Raw genomic sequence first — 13,349 nt, forward strand, 5'->3', positions numbered from 1 at the left:
GCCTCAAAACACCAATTGGAAACACCTGTGGGAATTGAGGTGTTGGGAGAGACTCCCAGCCTCACAGGAGAGTTCGTTGGAGAGATCCACAGGGTCGTAGAATGTACACAAACCCACCTACATGGAAATCAGTACCAGAAGGGCCCAGTTTGCTTGGGGGAAGTGGCGGAAGGGACTAAAATCCAGCAGACAGCAGAGCAAGCTCCATTGTTCCTTCTTGGACCCTTACCCCACATACAGCATCACAACCCAGTGACATGGGTTGCCCAACCCTGATGACTACCTAAGGCTCTGCTCCTCACTACATAACAGGTGCATCAAGACAAAAAAAAAGTGGCCCAAAGGAAAGAATAGATCAAAACTCCAGAAATAATACAACTAAGTGATGAAGAGATAGCCAACCTATCAGATGCACAGTTCAAAGCACTGGTGATCAGGATGCTCACAGAATTGGTTGATTTTGGTTGCAAATTATATGGAAAAATGAAGGCTACGCTAAGTGAAATAAAGGAAAATATACAAGGAACCAATAGTAATGGGAGGGAAACTGGTACTCAAATCAATGGAGTGGACCAGAAGGAAGAAAGAAACAACCACACAGAAAAGAATAAAGAAACAAGAATTCAGAAATGAGGAGAGGCATAGGAACCTCCAGGACACCTTTAAACATTCCAACATCCAAATTATAGGGGTACCAGAAGGAGAAGAGGAAGAGTAACAAGTGGGAAAGTTATTTGAACAAATAATAAAGGAGAACTTCCCCGTTCTGGCAAAGGAAATAGACTTCCAGGAAGTCCAGGAAGCTCAGAGAGTCCCAAAGAAGTTGGACCCAAGGAGGAACACACCAAGGCATATCATAATTATATTACCCAAGATTAAAATGAAGGAGAGAATCCTAGAAGCAGCAAGAGAAAAGGAGACAGTAGCCTACAAAGGAGTTCCCATCAGACTGTCAGCTGATTTTTCAAAAGAGACCTTGCAGGCAAGAATGGGCTGGAAAGAGGTATTCCAAGTCGTGAAAGGCAAGGACCTACATCCCAGAATGCTCTGTCTAGCAAAGCTTTCATTTAGAATGGAAGGGCAGATAAAGTGCTTCTCAGATAAGGTCAAGTTAAAGGAGTTCATCATCACCAAACCCTTATTATATGAAATGTTAAAGGGACTTATCTAAGAAAAAGAAGATAAAAACATATATAGTAAAATGACAGCAAACTCACAATTATTAACCACCACACCTATAACAAAAAGAAACTAAGCAAACAACTAGAACAGGAACAGAACCACAGAAACAGAGATTACATTCAGGGTTAGGAACAGGGGAGTGGGAGGAGGAGAGGAGGGAAAAGGTACAGAGAATAAGAAGCATAGATGGTAGGTATAAAATAGATAGGGGGAGGGCAAGAATAGTATGGGAAATGTATAAGCTAAAGAACTTATAAGTATGACACATGGACATGAACTAAAGCGGGGAATGTGGATGGGAGAGGGTGTGCAGGGTGGAGGGAAGTGAAGGGGGGGAAATGTGACAACCGTAATAGCATAATCAATAAAATATATATATTTAAAAAGAATATAGCATTGGACAAAAGAAATCCACTTTTTCTATAAGGTAAAGTTAAAACCCCTTAACCTAACAAAATGCTAGTTTTTCTATCCTATAGTTACTTTGTACATCTTCCCCAATCACATTCTCTGCAGGTCTTAATTCTTAAAATTCTTCAAGTTCATATTAGACAGAGCCTTCTGAAAGGATATTTTTCATGTAGGATCTTAAATAAACAGGGGACTTAATGGGGTTAAGATCATGCTATCTGGATACCATTGAGATAAGTGGACCCCTGAGGGTGATAAAGCTGTGGGAAGATGTGCACACTTGGTGTGACTCATTCCCTCTGGCAAAGGTATTTTCAGGGCAGTGATCTCTCCAACAAGTAATACCACTGCAAATCAAGGATTACCAGCCTGTCCCCAAGTAGTATTTATATTCTTTGGAACTATGTTACCACTGGGATGTGAGTGGATTTTCAAAGCTACCCTAAGAAAATAGATCCTGGACTAATATTTAAAAAATCAGAGTAGGTGTCAAGCACATGCTTTACAATTCTCACACATGGATAATATAAAAGAATTATTTGAGAGAGATAATTTGTGATTATGGGGTAAGGGGATGCTTCCCTTGTCATTTTAAGTCAGCAGGACCATCCAGAGAGCTTAATATGTGTTCCAGGACACTTTAGCCTTGTGTATGACACATGTTTTAGTAACTTGGAGGGCAACAGAGAGGCAGGGTAGCAGCTTTGGCAGTGTATTAAACAGTTAGTGTTGCATGGGGCTTAGTCCACATTCTACAAACTTTGAAGGAAGGATGAATGAGAATTTTCCAAGGGGCACATGGGGGACATGTGGGAGAAATAACATTGTCATGCAGTTGTTTGAAATCCTGCCCAAGTGGGCCAATTGAAGGCACAATTGGTCTCTCAAAAGAGAGCATCTATGTGGACTGAATGGCTAAAAAAACTAGGAAAGACAAATACAAAAATGGGGGGAGATGAATCACCTGTAAAATCCAACTTAAATTCTCAGGAAGGCCTGTAAAGAACCTCAAAAGTATACGAAAGTGAAAGCGTCAGTTTCAAACCCTTGTAAGGACAGAGAGTTTAAAATTGTCTTAGCTGCCATCAATTAAGAATATTCTTCCCTCTTCACCTTCTTTTTCCTTCTCTGGTTTTGGCCCTGGTGGTAATAAAGCCATACTAGAATACAGAGAGGAAGTGGAGCCATAAAATATGAAAAGAGAAAAGAAGGAAGGACCATGCCTCCCTTCCCTATCTTGGGGCTTTTCAAAAACCATAGCCTGAGAAGAGAAAATAATTAATACATGGAATTGGCACTTCTCTAAGCTTGATCTTCCAGATCCTAGTATCATGGATTGAGGAGAGACTAGGAAATACAACAATGGAACCAGTTAATGTAGACCACTGTTTCTATATAAGTTAAAGTTATAGTTGTAGTTGTAGTAATAAAGAGGTATATATAGGTTTGAGCAAGCTGGTTAGTTTGTTTGTTTTTAAGGATATGAGAGATTGAGCAGTTTACTGACTTAGGAGGAAGAATTAGTAGAGTTGGAGAAATTTCAGACCTTAGAATGAAGAAAATGGATGGTACATCCTTAAAGAGGCTGGAAGAAAGATCTTTTTGTGAAAGAATCAGTTTTGGAAATGAGGAAATATATTGTCCTTTGAGACTGGAGATAAATAGTTGAGGAAATAATGTAGTTAAGTCTGGAGTTTGACTGTAAGAAATTGAGGGAGTCATACAGCCAAGAGAGCATTCACATCCAGTTTTGTTAGAGGATTCTCAGTGCTGGTTGCTAAGGAATGGGCCTGGCACTGTAGTATCCAAGAAAATAATCAGGAAACTTCATGGAGGCATCTTGAGAGGTCTCTATTTTTCCACATTTCTGAATCATATTTCCAAACCCATAGTCCCATGCCCTCTTGAAACATCCTCCCCAACTCTCTTTTTTACCATAGCTATGGGATAAAGTGAATTGGGATCCAAGAAAGTTTTGTGAAGCAGCCAGCATCTAGAGAAACATAGCAGCAAGAACTGAGTTTTGAGGTAGTACGCTTATATGCTGAGTGGCTTGAGGTCCATCGTGTTTAATGGGTGCCATGAAGGAGAGCCAGACCACAAACCACAAAAAGAGTGGCCAAGCATATACACTGTGCAGGGATTATCTAAGACAGATTAACTTTGCCTTTTCTATGTCACCCCAGGTTTTCAGGTGGTTACCTCTACACATAGTGGCAGCAACAGTAATAGTTGTTTGACTGAGTCTACCAAATTGGCTCCTCACTTTGCTATCATGTACCTATGGTCATGGATGTTAGGTCATTCTTGCTAAATAACACAGCTCCCAACTAACTCATGTGTTTCAACCTATTCCTTTATCACCAAATGCAATCTTAGCTGATAGTCTCCACAGAAGCAAGATGGCAAAATGTGTTGTTGGAACTAGTCCAGTCATATTCAATATTTTAGTAGTTCTTCTTCCTCTCACCCTTTGGCCATATCTTTGTGTCCATTCTTTTAAACTAGAGGGCTCAATTTTTAGGCATACAGGTTTAAGTTGTAGCCTCTCCTTTTTCATAGTCATGAAGACCATTCACAAACAGCTTGACAGAACTTCATGTTTACATGTTAAGTCTTCCAGAGCTGATTTAAATTAATTCAACCTTGTTGGAGTTCTTGCTATGTGAAGAACCACTGGATGAAATGTCTGCTCTGCAGGAGCTCACAATATCTAGTTGAGGAAGAAAGCATCAACACAGTTGATACAAAGTAGATAATGTTATATTACAGATGGAGTCCCTCCTCATGGATTTAAATCCATCTTTTTAATTTTTCATTTGTTTCCTAAAGGCAGGGACACATTAAAAATGTTTAGAATTCCATTTTTACAATCATAAACTTTAAAGATAACAGAGAATTATTATAGTAATCTGAGTCATATCTTTTATTACTTAAAAAGAACCTTCTCAGATATGAAATTTTGAATAAAGTAGGGATTCGCCAGAGGTTGTTTCCATAGATGTGTGAACCTTTACTAGATTCTTGGATAGTTGAGGGACTCCAATCATTATGCCTCCTTGCTTTAGTGTCAGGTTTAAAATAGGGGTTATGATCAACAAAGCATTCCTCTGCAAGAAAAGTTGCTGATATGTAGATTCCCCCATCCAAATTGCTTTTTGCTGAGCTCCCAGTAAAAGTCCCTCTATGCTTCTGTACTGTTGTCATGCTACATTCCAAGTTCAATGATCTATGCAAGCCAAGACATGTTTATTTAAATGGACTTCATGGAATTGTAATACTAGCTTTCTAACACCTGTTTGCATTTCCATACAGACTCAATAGAAAGAAAATGCTATTCTCATGCTGAACATGCAGAATAATATCTCAAATTTTCTGCTTTTGATTGAGGTAGGAGAGGCAAGTTATCTTCTTTGTCATTTATGGTTTGAGTTAATCATTCATTCATCCATCGTGTATTGGACACTTGGGCTGTACGAGGCCCTGTGGGTAGTCACTGGTTCTACAAAGATGACTAATAACACAATGGGGGGAAAATACATGTAGTAAAAGGCTTTATTTCTTCCTACCAACCATCATGTTCACTGCAGGAATCCAGCTATTTTTTTTTCAAGTGACCTTTGTATTGAACATTCATAGAAAAGTAGTCATAGTCTTGTCATTAAGGGTGTGGACTCTGGAATAGATTGTCTATTTTCAAAGTGGAATAACACCAATTATTACTTGTGCCACCTTGGTAAAGTGACTAAGTTTTCTTATCTATAAAATGGGCACAATAATAATTATACCTACATCAAAAGATTTTTTAAAAGACCACACCTGGAAGATAGCAAGCAATTAAAAAACATTAGTTGGCTTTTTTTGTGTTACAGAGCTGATGTAGCATTTTTGTATATTTGACATATTTTGTGTATTACTTGGAGATGGTGAGAATAAGGCAGTTTATCTTTCCTTCTTGCCACCTGCACCTCATTTTGAGTGTCTTTATCCAGATTCCAGGAAGAATCCTGAATTGGAGATAGAGAGAAGGGACCCAGAGCAGGTACAAGTAGTCTTAGGAAGCGATAGCAAGGCAACTAAAATCACAGGCCACAAGGTACTAGGACTGAAAATATCCCATAAGATACTCTGGCATAAAACCTTCCCTTTTCAGATAAGGAAATACAACCAGAAAGGATGTGACTTATACATGTTTTCCTAGACAATAAGTGATGGGGAGTTGAGACTCCTAGTTCATTCCACAAATTAAAGATTCAGGGTTGCATAATGTAGTGTGGTAGAGATAAGACTAGAGAAAAGGACTAATGGCTGATCTTTATTCCCTCCTTAGTGCTGGTCTAACTTGTCTCATTCTTCTCTTCTGTACTCTTCCTTCATCTACAGCTTGTTTACCACCTCTGAAAGCCCTTATCTGGGCTCACATTTTGGTTTTAATCAGTGGAAAATCATCCCGTTGATGTGACTCCTGACTTACCTTTCTAAGTAACTGAGAAATCTTGCTCAGGGAAGACAAATAACTTCAGATAAAATATAAACATCAGATCAAAAAGAAAGGTAACAGTACCAGAAACTTTAGTTGTGAATTTCCATTTAATCCTTATAACAACACTATGAAGTCGGTGTCATGATTATCACTATTTGAAAGCTGTGGGCAACATGGCACAGAGAAGTTGAGTGATTTGCTCAATGTCCCACAGCTCACTAAGTTAGAACTAGAATTCAAAACTTGGTCTGACAGTGAGCAAATGTTTATGAGTTCTTAGTAAATGAGGAAAAGTCAAATTACCAAAAAAAAAAATAATCTCAACTTCATTTTTATAAATTACCTTATATGTAAAATAATAGAAAAAAATCTATCACGTCTTTATCTGGTAGAGTGAATGCAAGTGATTTTTCTTTCTCTATTGTAAAATATATTTTCCAAATTTTCTATAATGGAAATACTTGTTTTCATAATAAAATGAAACTACAAATGTTATCTTGAAAAAAATATTAGATCTGTGAAACTAGGACTTCAATGGCAGGAATGTAGAACTAGTTTTAATTCTCGTTAGGGTCAGGGAACCCTCATTTACAAATGGAGAAATTTAACTGAGTCTAAGAGCCTGTATACCTTTCACTTACATTAAACATAAAATAAAGTTATTATTTAAATTATAATTCTATCCGAGTGTCCTTAAAATTTTATCTGCCACACCTTTATATTATATCCAATCACTAAAACCCAATTCAATCTAAGGGCAAACATTTAATCTCAGTACAAAGGAACTTGTTATCACCTTGCTTTCCCCACCCTACTTGTCACAGATGGCTCCCTTGATTATAATCAAACATAATTTAACTCAAGAGGAAGGTTATGAAGATCATTCAACATGACTATAAACTTACTACCTTTAGAAAGTAATTTATGTGAGTTTTGTTTCTACTTCTTCCAAATACCAGTCATGCAACATTGACACAAAAATGTAACTTCCCTGGGCTTCAATTATCTACTTTGTAAAATAAAGAGTTTGGGTTAAATTTGTGTTGTCCAAACTGGCAATTCAAATTAAAATTATATGCAATTAAAAATTCATTTTCTTAGTCACACCAGCCACATTTCAAGCACTCGATATCCACATGTAGCTAGTGGCCAGCAGCTACCATATTGGTAGCATAGATATACAACATTTCCATTATCACAGGACATACTATAGGACAGAGTAAGAATGACAAATGTTTACTGTATGGAGCATTTTACGGGTGTTTATACAAATTTCATTTGATTCCCTTTACCACAGCCCTGTGAAAAAAAGTAGAAGTTGATCATTTTATTTTCCAAATGGGAACTAAAGCCCAGAGTGGCAAAAGCATCTTGCCCAAGATCAATGAGAGCTCAAACCAAGGTTTCCCTGTATTTTTTACTCCATCATCCTACCTTCCAAAACTAAAGAGCCACAATGGCTTAGAGACCACCGATGATCACTGACTCTTAAGGATTCTGAGATACCACAGGAAGGTTGCCAAACTTGATCAAGCAACAACAATGGGAATTTTCTTCATGCCATGCATGGTAGTATAGGCACTATGGGAGAGAAAGCATCCCCTAAGATGGACTTTCCCCTAAGATGTGGTTGGGAACACAAGTTATGTAAATTAAAAAATAGATAACCTAAACTACTTTTAATATAGACTTAAACATATGCTACTAAATATTAAAAGACACAGGGAAAATAAACAAAAGTAGATTCTTATGGTGATCAGGAATCAAGACATGGGAAGGCTGAAAAGGGAATTGCTGTTTTTCAATAATTATTATTTGTCTTTTAAAAACTAAGTACATCTACTATTTTGATTAAGGGGCTCTTATGACATTATACATTAGTCTACTCCTTTGTAGATCAAATAATTATTGTCATAAAACCATTTCTTTTGCATCAGTTATTTTCCAATTTTATTCTTTGATGTGATAGATTCTCCCTTGTGTATTTCTCAAGAAAGTCTCAATCTAACTAAAATAATTCCCACCAGGATTGTTGAATACATATGACCTGATAAATGCATCTGTTTTGTTAATTTTTAAAATCTTTATCATATATTTCTTGGTAGTTACCACTAATATCTAATTTAGATGCATAAAGTCAGGAATTATACATAGCAGAGTAGGGCCTTGAACATTATTTGTTAAGTGAATATGTAAATAAGTATGCAAACTAACAATGAACCTAGACAATGAGGAGGTACTTTGGTGAAAAATTAAAAGAATTAATGAAACCAGGAAATTAAAAGGAGAGAAAAAAAATTTATGGAACTAAATAAGACAGCTCACAATCTTGTTGACAAACCAAGTATTATAAGTAAAAAAGAGATAAATAAAGCCAATTTTGAATCCAGAGTTGAACATGATAAAATAGGAATCTATAAATATTTGCCAAATTACATGCTTATTTCTCCCACCTGTACTTCTTTTTTTAATCTAACCCTCTGGTTCTACAAGTGAGGAAGCAGCTTACTCTCAAATCTTTTCCTTTAGGTGAAAGATTTTTTACCCTGTGTCAGGATATTTCACATTATAGTATAAGGCCATGTGTTTCTTTCACGGGGGATACAAAGAAGTAAACACCTGATCCCAGATTTTTAAGGGGCTTAAATCTAGTCAGAGTAATAGGACATGTAAATACTAAATAACAGTAGTAGAGGTGTTAAATAGCATCTGCAAAAATGTTGGGTAGCTACTGCCTTCTCTGGACTCACAATCTTGTCCTTGACCAACAAGATATAAGCACTGTATATGTGTGTGTGTTGTGATTCTATTGTCCTACCACTGCTAAGAAGAGGCCTTCCCACCATTGAGAAAATGGAAAGAAAACCTATTGAATGGGAGAATATATTTGCAAATGTCATATCCATTAAGATTAACATCTAAAAGTTATATAAGCAACTCATACAACTCAATAAAAAAATAAATGAGTCTATCAAAAATGGACAGAGGACAAGGAGAAACATTTCTCAAAAAAAACACACACACAGAATTGGCTAACAGACACATGAAAAGATGCTTAACATCACTAATCAGAAAAATGAATGTGAAAACCACAATGAGATGCCACTTCACAACTGTCAAAATGGCTATTACCAAAAAAGTCAACAAATAAGTGTTTGCTAGGATGTGGGAAACAGGAAACACTCATGTACTATTGATGGGATTGCAAATTGGTACAGCCACTGTGGAAAACAGCCCAGAGAGTTCTCAAAAAACTAAAAATAGAACTACAATACAACCCAGAAATTCCACTTCTTGGTATTTAACTGAACAAAAAAATAAAAACACTAATTTGAAAAGCTATATAACCCCTGTTCATTGCAACATTATGTACAATAACCAAGATATGGGAGCAACCTAGGGGTCCATCAGTACATGCGAGAATGTATAAAGAAGATGTGATACATATACACAATGGAATATTACTCAGTAATATAAAAGAATGACTTCTTGCCGTTTGTGACACCATGGATAGACCTAGAGGGTAATATGCTAAGTGAAATAAGTCATAAAGAGAAAGACAAATATCATATGACTTCACTTATATGTGGAATCTAAAAACAAAACAAAACAAATGAACAGATAAAACAAAACCAAAGCAGACTCATAGAAACAGAGATTAAACTGATGGTTGCCAGAAGGGAGGTACATGGGAGGATTTGTGAAAAAAAGTCAAAGGGAATACAGTCAATAATACTGTGATAACTTTGCATGGTGACAAATGGCTACTAGACTTAGTGTGGTGATCACTTCATAAGGTATATAAATGTCAAATGACTATATTGTACACCTGAAACTAATATATTATATGCCAACTATCCTTAAATAAAAAAGAAAAGGCCTTCCTGTCATTTACTGCATTTCTACATTTCAACATTTATTACATGATCAATCAAAATCTCTTCTTTCCTTGCCTAGTAGTAAAGAAAGTTTAGATAGGGTCAATTAGCCTTTCTCTAAGAAGAGTAGTGCAAGTGGCCCCAATCCTTGAATAAACATGATACAATCCTGTTCAAAGCTGAATCTGTCTTTTAACACATTTGAGATATTCCTTTCCTCCAGGAATCTCCATTATAGATTTTCTCTATCTTCTCACAGGGCTGCATGAAACAGAAAAACAATATTGGTCAAAATACTTATTTCAAATAAAAGAGGAACAGACAGCTTGAAAATAGAAGGCAAGCACTGGGATAACTACATTTGTAGGAGTTGCTTTGCCATGGCAAACTTAAGAAAAAAATTTTTCTTAATAACTGGCACTCTCAAATATGTTTGGTTCCAAATTATTGTTCAGCCTCAGAAACTCCATTTGCCTGATGTCAAGTCCCTGTGATTTAAGCCTATAAACTCCCTGGAATCTAGAGTTAAGGTGGTTGCTTTTCAATCCTTCTACCTGCCTGTATGTCCTGGCATGTGAGTATTAGTAATAATGAACCAACAGTGTTTCTGCACACCTCTGTAATCCTTCAGTGTAATGGGAAAACCAATCTGTGCTCCAACTCTAAATCACATTCAGTATATTAATATTTACTTGGTCAATCTTGTTTCTTTCAACTTTCCTCATAAAGAAAAAGTAAGCCACTCAACTCAATGATAATCATTGCATTATGTAAATACTTTGGAGGTGCCATGAACTACTTAATATTGACTGGGCCCAATAGAAGGGCAAATATATTTTAAAACAACAGTAATAATAACAGAAAACAGAATCCATCAAGACTTGTTTAAAAATATTCTTCAAGACCAAACCTTTCATAGATTTTACTAAGTGTGAACATTCTCTTCACCTCACACATACCACTCCACTCATCAAAATATTTTGCCACTTTTAAGGAAAGTGAAGCATCTGCACTAGAGAACTTGGTGAGAGCCAATGGGTACGATTCTTAGAGAATGGCTATTCCAATACTCAGAAACACAGTCAGCCCTCTAAAATCACTCATTATTTGATCAAGAGTGATTTTGTTTTTGGTTTATATCATTCTGAAACATAGGAGAAGAACAAAAAAAAACAATCTACAGAAGCTGAAGGCATTAATCTGAGTGAAGGTCTAAATTACTGGCTTGCTATGTGCCTAGGGACTTGCTCTAAAATATTAAAGCAACTATTAGTATCGGAAAGTCACAAAAATTGAGAAATCTTTTTTTAATATATTTTATTGATTATGCTATTACAGTTGTCCCATTACCCACCCCCTTCATTCCTCACCATCCTGCACACCCCCTCCCATCCATATCCTCCCACTTTAGTTCATGTCCATGGGTCATAAGTTCTTTAGCTTCTACATTTCCCATACTATTCTTGCCCTCCCCTGTCTATTTTCTATCTACCATCTATGCTACTTATTCTCTGTACCTTTTCCCCCTTTCTCCTCCTCCCACTGCCCTGTTGCTAGTCCTCCATGTGATCTCCATTTCTGTGGTTCTGTTCCTGTTCTACTTGTTTGCTTAGTTTCTTTTTGTTTTTGTTTTAGTTGTGGTTGTTAATAATTGTGAGTTTGCTGTCATTTTACTATACATGTTTTTTTATCTTCTTTTTCTTAGATAAGTCCCTTTAACATTTCATAAAATAAGGGCTTGGTGATGATGAACTCCTTTAACTTGACCTTATTTGAGAAGCACTTTATCTGCCCTTCCATTCTAAATGATAGCTTTGCTGGACAGAGCCATCTGGGATGTAGGTCCTTGCCTTTCATGACTTGGAATACTTCTTTCAAGCCCCTTCTTACCTGCAAGGTCTCTATTGAAAAATCAGCTGACAGTCTGATGGGAACTCCTTTGTAGGTAAATGTCTCTTTATCTCTTGCTGCTTCTAGGATTCTCTCCTTCATTTTTACCTTGGCTAATGTAATGATGATGTGCCTTGGTGTGTTCCTCCTTGGGTCCAACTTCTTTGGGACTCTCTGAGCTTCCTGGACTTCCTGGAAGTCTATTTCCTTTGCCAGGTTGGGGAAGTTCTCCTTCATTATTTGTTCAAATAAGTTTTCAACTTGTTGCTCTTCCTCTTCTCCTTCTGGTACCCCTATAATTTGGACGTTGGAACATTTAAAGATGTCTTGGAGGTTCCTAAGCCTCTCCTCATTTTTGAATTCTTATTTCTTCATTCTTTTCTGTGTGGTTGTTTCTTTCTTCCTTCTGGTCCACTCCACTGATGTGAGACCTAGCTTTCTTTCCATCACTATTGGTTCCCTGTGCATTTTTCTTCATTTCACTTAGCACAGCCTTCATTTTTCCATATAATTTGCAACCAAAATCAACCAATTCTGTGAGCATCCTGATCACCAGTGCTTTGAACTGTCCATCTGATAGGTTGCCTATCTCTTGGTCACTTAAAAGGATCAGTTCTGGGCTCTCATTTCTTCTTCTGTTTGAGCCATCTTCTTTTTGTCTGGTCGCGCCTGTTACCTATGAGGGGTGGAGCCTTAGGTGTTCACCAGGGTGGGGCACCCCAGTCACTGGATTGTGACATTGTATGTGGAGGCGGGGTCTGAGAGGGAATAATGGTGCTTGCTCTGCTCTCCGTTGGACCTCAGTCCCTTCCACCGCTTCCCCTGAGCTAGCTGGGCCCCTCTGGTGCCAATTCCTGAGTGGGTGGGCTTGTGCACCTCGTGGGACTTTCCAATGACCTCTCCTGTGAGGCTGGGAGTCTCTCCCTGTGCCTCAACCCCCACAGGTGTTTTCAATCAGTGCCCTAAGTCTCTATTTCCCAGTGCTGGGATCCTGGGTTGCACGCAGTGCCTTGCTTCACAATCGATGCCTCGCTGGATCTGCTGGTTGCCACCCCTCGGCTGCCAGCTGCCGCCTGCACACCCAGGGTCCGCCTACTGCAGTCTTGCATGCCCTGGTTGCCTTACATGCCTGGTCCCAATGCTCTCTGCTCTCTGCGCCTTGACCCACGCCCGGCTGCCCAACTCCGACCCTCCTACCTGTCTGGATGAATGTGTCTATTTTAACTCCTTGGGCGTTCAACTTCCATACAGTTCAATTTTCTGTCATTTCTGGTTGTTATTCTATTTCTAAATTGTTGTTGTCCCTATCTAGGTTGTGCGAGGAGGCACAGTGTGTTTACCTATGCCTCCATCTTGGCCGGGAGTCCAAAAATTGTGAAATCTTGTATTTGGCAGGGCCATTGAGAGATCATCAGGTTACTTTTCTTTTCAGATATCTGCCCCCGCAAAAAGTTTTTCAGTTTAAAATGATATTTAACTAAAAAAAGCACTCAATAAATATTAGC

This window comes from Phyllostomus hastatus, unplaced genomic scaffold, assembly GCF_019186645.2.
Source record: "Phyllostomus hastatus isolate PE091 unplaced genomic scaffold, TTU_PhHast_1.1 phas_contig_34, whole genome shotgun sequence".
Lineage (NCBI taxonomy): Eukaryota > Metazoa > Chordata > Mammalia > Chiroptera > Phyllostomidae > Phyllostomus > Phyllostomus hastatus.